Source organism: Monopterus albus, unplaced genomic scaffold (assembly GCF_001952655.1).
Source record: "Monopterus albus unplaced genomic scaffold, M_albus_1.0 scaffold236.1, whole genome shotgun sequence".
Lineage (NCBI taxonomy): Eukaryota > Metazoa > Chordata > Actinopteri > Synbranchiformes > Synbranchidae > Monopterus > Monopterus albus.
This window is the reverse complement of record NW_018128116.1, coordinates 500,196-509,037: the sequence shown is the minus strand read 5'-3', so window position 1 is coordinate 509,037 and position 8,842 is coordinate 500,196.

Sequence of the window (8,842 nt, the reverse complement as noted above, 5' to 3'; positions counted from 1 at the left end):
TGTGTGTGTGTCTGTTGGTTAAGTGGTGTGTAGCTAAAAACATTCTCACGACCTCTAGTACATGTCGTGACTTAAACATAAGAACATATTATGGCTAAGTCTACAGTTATACACGTCATAATAATAAACACCCTGTCTGCTCACAGTCATCAACTCTTCTCTCTAGTTATCCTTGACCAGATGTACCCTGTAGAAACTCATAAGCATGACTAAGCATTTAACAGTCTAACTAGACATCCTATCTCCACTAAACATTTCTAATACATAAAGTATCTATCTAATATCTATCTGACTAAAAATACCTAACAGGAGTAAAGTTTGAACTAGCATGACCTGTGAAAAAGGTTTATGGCATTACCATATTTTTCTAACGTTAACCAAATGGATATGGCAGCTCAAATCTAACCAGACCTCAACTATGGACATTTGTGTACAATTTAAAGATTATTTAAATGTGTATTAATAAATACATACCTTTGTCCTATTTATCCTCACGGTTTTCTACTACTATATGTGACGAGTACAACTGACTGAGGTTCATGTAGCTACAATTAGCCTGGGTTCTTCTTTTCTCCCTTAGTTGAGAAAGTGAGAAATATTAATATTTAGAATGACTGCTTCCTCACCTCACATTGTCGAGCCCTGAAGGAGCTTTCACCGATGCACAGCACGCAGACACCTGTCAGTTTAGTGTGTTGTTAGCCTGCATCTCTGGTGCTAATGTTCCCCCACAGTTTATTGCCTGGTGAAATGGCTCCATTAGTGTCGAAACCCACAGTAATGGTATGCAGATGGGCCGTCATGCACTAAAGCAAGGTAAGAGTTGTGAGAGGAAACATTCACAGAAAGGCAGGAAGTCTGAAAGCCTACCTGTGTGTGTCTGTGTGTTTGGGTGTGTATGTAGAAAATGTATTTACCAGAAGTTGTACTGTGTGTAAACTACACATGTGTACACTTGAGTCTGAGCGTGTCTCAGAATATGCATGTGTGTATGGTTATGATTGTGTAAGTGCATTAATATGTGCGCATGTGTACATACAGTATATGAGGGAGAGATTAACTATGTGTTTGTTTATGTGTGTTTTCACCACTCAGTGGATAGCAGGGGATTTGAAGACATATTCACCTCTGTTCAGCTGTTACACTCTGCTGTTCCTTGGGGGGTCTTATAGATGCGACACAGCAGCAAGGGCCAAGTGTTGCGATGATTACACGATGCTACAAATTGCTCTGCTGGCTACAAGAAACTTCAAGTTGGTTAGTGTTAGTCTGCAGACACACTGAACTTTCAAACTCAGTGGGGATATTACAACTACGGTGATGTGCAGGTCGGCTGTGGTAGCATGATGATGAATAGAAACAAGTCAATACGTTGTCTCTGGTTAATGATGCAACCTTCTTTTGGGACTAAGGGACAGATCTATTTAATGAATGTTAAAATACTGGACAACGGGCAGAAACTGACTCGATGATCGCACTTATACAGTCAAACAGAGAGCATGAACTTCTGCACTACATTCTATGGTATGTGACAGTTGCAGAGACATTTAACTCAAACCACAGCAGTATGGTGACACCTGAGGAAAAATAAAAAAATCATCAAGTCACTGCACTTCATCCACTAGGGAATGTGAATGTCTGCACCAAACATAATGGCAATCCTTCCAATAGTTGTATTTTATGTTGTACTGCAGTGTGCTGTATATTTCAGTGGTAGACTGGATGACCAGTGACGGATATGCAGGCTGACACGAGCTACGCTGCTAGTGTGACTAAAATTAGAGGAAATCCCATTTGACACTGCAGATATTTTTGTTTATTTAATTATAATCACACATATTCTGTTATTATAACTTCATTTACCTGTATACAAGCTGTGAAAAATGTGAAATGTTAAACATGTTTCAAGTGCCAATCAGCCTAAATGTGCATTTTTATAATGCAAATAGTCTGATTACATATTCTGGGCATAAAGGAGAACACAGTGAAGTCCCTACCAAACTGAATAGTAGTTTTAGCAAATGCTTAGAATATAAATGGACAAAAATAATATTTTAAAGGTGTCCACTGTTTATGTTAATGTAAATACTGTAAAAATCCTGACACCTTTAACAGGACTCCGATAGCTCTTCAGTACGTGGTCTTTCTGGCAGTGGAGCTATATTTAACATACAACTATGTTGCTGTGATCACAAGAATCGCAGGAGACCAAGTCAAGCTTACATATCAGAAATGACACAAAACAGTGATTTACTGGTGCAATTGTTCTACAGAGCCTAAATATTTTTGGGTTATCTAAACTTTAACATGTTGATGCCTGGTATTTAGTTAAAACACACTTGGATATGGCCTCAATATGTAGAAAATTGTTTCTCAATTCAGGCAGCCATCTAGATGTTTATAGTAATGCCGTACTGTAGAGTCCCATTATTTTCCAGGACACTTCCTCACAAACATTACTTTCACTTACAGTAAACACAGTTGTAGTGAGATATACACACACACACACACACAGTGCTGTGTATCTAGGGGGCACAGGTGCTCCTTGTCCTTATGAACCACTCCTGTCTCTCTCTGCCTCTCTGCCACTACATTCACATCCTGTGTGCTGCTAAATAACAGCACTGGGCCATATTTAGTCAGCAGGTGGCTAGTTGTTGGGGAGGTTGTGTTCTATGTCCAACTAAACTGTTGAAACAATCTTCCATCTTCACTTTGAGAGAGTGGGAGTCCAGTTGGTGGTGGTGTGAAGAACAGTATTGTGGGTAAATGTCACAGAGAGCCTTCTGTTCCATATCTGACTAAGTGAGAAAATAAATAAATAAATTCCACCATGTTGTCTGCTCTAACACAAAGTGAGAGAACACTCGGTCAATGTCGGTGTCATCTTTGTAATACTACGTCTCATACAGTATACACTGTGCACCTAGTCATTTCATTTAGTACATTTTTATGAACCAAACATGAACACATTTTAATACATATTAAAATTAGAATGATATTGTAGCTTAAAATAGGAAGCAGGAAGCACGTTAAAGCTCGTTAATTAAATTTTCTCGTCACAGCCAGTCCCTACTTCCCAATTGTTATCCAGCAAACTTATGTTATATAAGTTGAATCTAGTCAATTTTGGACTCGCTGTTTTACCTGGCTGGGTCTAACCTACAAGCAGCCGGCCAGTGAAGTCCCCCTGAGGCGGTGAATGATCATTGTTCAACACTGGATTGCCCCGGAGCACAGGACCTGTTTGTTTTGACTGCTTGAGACCAGTGTGTCTGCCACATGTGATGTATTGCTGGTTAACTATTCTCTCGTTTTCAGGAAGAGGCTCTCTGATTTTATTGTTCTGAAATAATTAAAGGCTGTTTGGAGTTATGATGGGTGCAAAGCTAATCTAGAAGTACCCAAGATTAAACATTAAATGGCTGGAAATGAGCACGCCATGGCCACTTTAAGTAACCTTGGCTCCACTCCTTATTTACACCCAGCTGGGAACACCGCTGCTGCTGTTTCCCCCCACTGAGGTGAATCATGTCAATTACTCCACAACAACATGACCACAGAAACAAATGCAAAATTCATGCTGCATGCAGAGCCAAGAGGGTGGCCAGGGGTGGCACCAACCACCCTCAGAATCTGATTGGCCACCCCTGGCCAACCCCCTGACTCTCACCATGGTGCGTGTACTTATTTGTCAACCGTGATTAGCCTAGCCAAAGAGTATTGAAACCCTCTTACATGTTTTTTTGCGATCACTGATGCTTTGGCACTCCACTAGTAGTGTCTCCCTCAGCTGTGATTGATGGGTGAGATTGAAATGTACAGAAAAATATCTGAAAAAACAAGAGAAAAGTGATGAGAAAATCTTGTTTTGACTGCATATTTAGTTTGCATGTTTTGAGGTGTTTGAATACATTTACTTCACATCACAAGTCAGTCTAATATCACTATGACTTTGTATCATCTGGTAATCAAGTGAAAAAAACATTTATGTGAAAATATGAAGGATTAGTTATGGCCTTAATGCAACAGTTGGGATACATCTGTGACCAGTCAGACTACGTAACAAACCTGTGCCCATAAAAACAAAGTTATTCATACACATTATTGACCCCACTGAATGCTGGAATCATCAAAACATGCTCCAGCTTGGTGAGTGAGCGAGGAGTGCTTATCCCCGCCAGCTTTCCCAGCCTGTCTCGCTGGCTTCAGGCCCAGAGGGCAGGGCATGGGGATAGATGGGCCTGTCGCTGGCTCTCTGCTGCCCAGATGGCTCGCTCTTGTCAGCGGGCTCATCGCCAGGAGGGGCGGCACCCTGATGTCAGGAAATGATTGGATACGCCAACTTTCATTTGCGTGCCCCCAACACCTGTGGGCTGCATGGAGAAATGAAGGGGCGGTGTACTGGAGCCTGGCCAAATGCATATGTGTGTGTACTGTGTGTGCATGTTCCTGTACTTGTATCCTTTTGAGAGCCAATCTAAGTCTTACACTTGTAGCATGAGTATATTAGCTGTAAACTGAGGGTAATTTTGGCTAATTTTAACCTCTTTGTGGTTGGTTCACTCTTACTACTCTCACCAACATAGTTTTCTTTGGAAAAGCTATAAAAATGACTGCATGCTACCTGTCCAGTATGAAACTGAACATACCAGAGCATTTAGCAGCTAAAGTGTGATGAAAATTACATTAAGTATGTTTTAAACTGTGTTTTAATCAATATATTAACCAACATATGTTATTCAATGGATTTTAAACTTTCAGAACAGACCACAGATCTGAACTGACATGATCTATCTCTGTTTTAGTACTCTGTGTGTTGTTATATGTTCAAACAAATGGCATCCCAGACTTAAAGGACCATCAGCCATAAACCTTTCCTGCCATATATTGTGAAGATACACAGACAACATATTGTTTAGTGTCTGAGGGGTTATCAGGGCAAACCCTCTCAAGTTCCTGTTCAAATCTTTTTTACAACCTGATTGAACGCCTGGGATGCGTCTCTAGGGAGTTCCCTTTGCCCTATATAATGTGATGTTTAGACTAAGCTCATTCAGACAACTCTGTATGCCTATGCTGACTTGTCTCCTTTCCTTGCTGCAAGTAAACCAATCTCTTATTGAAAGATTCCAGTGACTTCGTTGCTTCTTTGAGACAAATTAGTGTGGGCAGAAAAAGTGCGAAAGGGGGAGGGAACATTACAGTACATTTCACAGGTATGCTCAAGCACAACTCTACATGCTACTGCCTCTCATCTTCTGGATGTGTAAATCAAGCTGTTTAGGGCATTATCCATAACACTTTAGGTGATAATACATCAAAGCTGTGTTTACAACTTGTTTCCACTACTGCAAAGTGGCCAAAAATATTAGTTGATGCAGGTTTGTGTGATCAAAAGTTCTGGAAGAGTTACTACATGAACCTTCTTAGGCTCAAGTTTAAGTCAGCACAGACAAAAGTCGGTGTGTTTTTCAATATTGCCAAGGACTGAGGGGGGCAAACATTCAGCGCTGGAGTTTATGAACTAGCATTAACTCCATCCACTTGCAGAGCAGCCCATATACATCCATGCTATATACAGTACAGTGTGCTAACCTCGGCAACAGCTGTTAGCTTAGCCAGTCTACTAGCTTTCTAATAACATATTAGAACAAACATGGAGAGGAGGAACTGTTGACAAATTGTCTGTTGTCATTTGTTTGTGTGTGTGAGAGAGAGAAATAGAGCATGGATGGGCTGAGTGAATACATGTGCTACGCACAGCATTATATCGAGATAACATTTAATTATTTTAAATCAATATTTGGCAGTCAGCATTGATATTGTGGAGACCCACCACAAATAAATCAATGTACAGAAAACACTGAGCTATGGGTGACCTTCTAACTGAACTCCTGTCCACAAACTGAACATAAAAAATCTTCTATGTCAGTTTCACCCTCACACTCTGTCATGCTGGCTGCTGCTCTGGTTCTGTTATGTAGTGATATTGGGAGACAGTTTTTTCATCCCACAATAATTATTGTCACATTTTAATATCATGATATCTCATGGCAAGCACTATTGTCACTCCCTACTGGATACAATGCTGAATGATCTGGTTGAATTCAGAGTTACTGTTTAATATACACAGCAGCTCTTGTGTGTGACAAGAAGTCAGAGTCTGGGAGCAGAGCAGGCATGACTGGACATTCAAATTCAAGAAAAGTCTTCTACTTAAGATGATAATCATATCACAGAATTATCAGGAATTATTGCCTAGCGACACAAATCTGTTTAGAAAGCAATTCTCAGTTTGGGTATAATTTTTGATAAAGCCCTCAGTGGTGTCATTGTTTACCTCTCAAATCTCCCATTTACTGTGGGTCCTTCTAGATTCCTGCATGAAATAATGTGAGTGAACCAAATAAAAGTTGGATTTAAGTCCTTCGGCATTATATCCTGGAAGATTTGTGTTGTGAAATTACCTTCTCTATTGCAGCAATGGGAATGAGAGCACTAACTCATGGAGTGTGTAATTCAACCACCTTAGCTGTCATTGCCTTGAATTTAAAAGCTTTGATGAATGAATGCTGCCTTTGCTTTTTTCTTTTGAACAGGTTGCTTCACCTTCCTTACACGTTTCCACAGATACTAGCTCACAGTGTGGCAGCCAAGAATATCCGATGACCGCTGTCGTCTTTGTCCTGTAACGGCAACAGCTAAGACTCCATTAGAAGCAGACACACTCAGGCAAACATAAAATAAAAGCTCCTGCTTGCGTCTCATGAGCCACTAACCCCCTTCAGCCTATCAAGGTGTACACAGGCCTCTCATGTATGTTCAAAAGCAGCTGACCTACGACCCACACCCATGTGTAATTGACATGTGTGCTTGTATGAGAAAAATACAAATGAAAATGTTGTGGGGAGACTCTTAGGTGCACATAGTCTGTCTATGTCTGTACTTTTTACACATGTGAGCACTGGAGGATCAGTAAACAAGAACTAGCTTTCATGTTTCATGTTACAGTAAAATAATCTCCTGCAGGAACGCAGCAGAGATCAAAGGTCATGCAACTGACCTCAGGTCTGCCCAGAAAGCTGCCATCTTTTTCTTGTACTATCAACCATTTGCCAACAGTTTCAAATGTGAGCTTTTATGTTCTTTAAAAGAAATGACCGCTATGTGACTTTTACAAATGATCACAATTTTGAAGCAATCAAGCACAAGGACTAAACCTCAGTCTTAGAAGCATATAGCTCTAAATGCATAGGCACACTGGTGTATGTTTGTGAATAAATTGCTGTCTTGTAAGCAGTCAAACCTACATTCAGTCTCCTCTGCTGTGTCCAATAGCAGCCATTTGTTCGACTGCAGAGTCCACAAGCGAGCAGTCCCCAGCTGCTCATTCCCCTTGAGCCAGTGGATCTCTAATTTAACACACAAAGAGTGGAGAACATATGAATACAAAATGCAGCATGCATGAATTTCTACGCTAAAATGCATCAGTGGCACTGTACGGTATGTTTTGTATCGCCTGTTGCTGTTTCTTCCGTACAGCTAATGATACAGTACATCTCCAGATTTGTATGTTTTGATGGATACAAGTTTAAGAAGACTGAGCTTTAAATGATGAATACATGTCATAGTCATCATGATCCATTTAGCTGCCAGAATCGAGGAGGTGTTTCTTTGGAGCCAGACATGTTTTTGCTTTTTGGAGAGGCTAACACAAACTGTGTCACATGAATACTAAAACAAACTGAGACAGAAAGCCACACATGTTAAAATTTCATCAGTCTACACTGCAAACACAGTGGACTGATTGGTCTATCCTAAGGGTGGCAAAACAATCTGGAGCTAATGTAATAAGACGAAGTGTAGTAACTGCTGGTTTATGAGAAACACCGTGCACGGATCACATCAATTCATAATTTAGAAGTGGTATATATTAAACATGTGTAGAACAGCGCTGAGCTACAAATATAGATGAACCGGTTGCTGATAAACACCTTAGTTGACACATTTGTGACTGAACCAATTTTCTTGGAGAAGTGCTGCGTTATCTGACAGAAATGCAGGGGACCCAATATTTTTGGCCATGACAGTATATGTCCGAACCCGGACACAATTTCTAATTTGCTGTCCGAACCCGGGCTGAGCCCTCAGGTAGCGACAGGTCCTGTTGTTTTTGCTTGGTTTGGGTATTCACATTCTAATTCAGCAGACCTTTAAAGGTGCCAGTTTGCCATAAAGGAAATAAAGAGTTAAAAAAAACCACAGGGCTCAAGTTGTCCTCCACACCATAACTCACTGAATCCATGGCAACAATATTTTTCTGTTTTCCCCTGAAGGATTATGGGAAGTGCACTGTAGTTCAACAATTTAGAGCATAGAAGTAAGATGTGAACTGCAAATTGACTCATTTAAAGAGGAACCTTCAGGGAGGAGGTGTGGAAAAAACACTGCTTCAGTCAGACTGGAAGAAGCAGGTAAGTCGAACTAACCTGACCAGGATCAGGCAAGTCAAGGTGAATAAGCTTAGTTATTTAGCTCAAACACATTTAAACCTCCTTTGTGAAAACAAGTTTTTAAAAACAATCCTGACTTACAGAGCTATGCCTGGTTTATGAAACACTTCTTTGCTAGCCTCAGGTACACAGAGCAACAGGTTGATAAACATAAATAGTTTAGTAATGGTTTCCCTTTCAGATTTCTGCAGTTCAGGACATTTCCAGACAACATGGGTTACAACCATAAATAAATAATAAAATGCACGAAAGGCTGTTCATTCAAATCCAGCTTTTAAACTGCTAAGAAAGTCTAACACAGACTAAAATGGTTAGATAAAATCAAC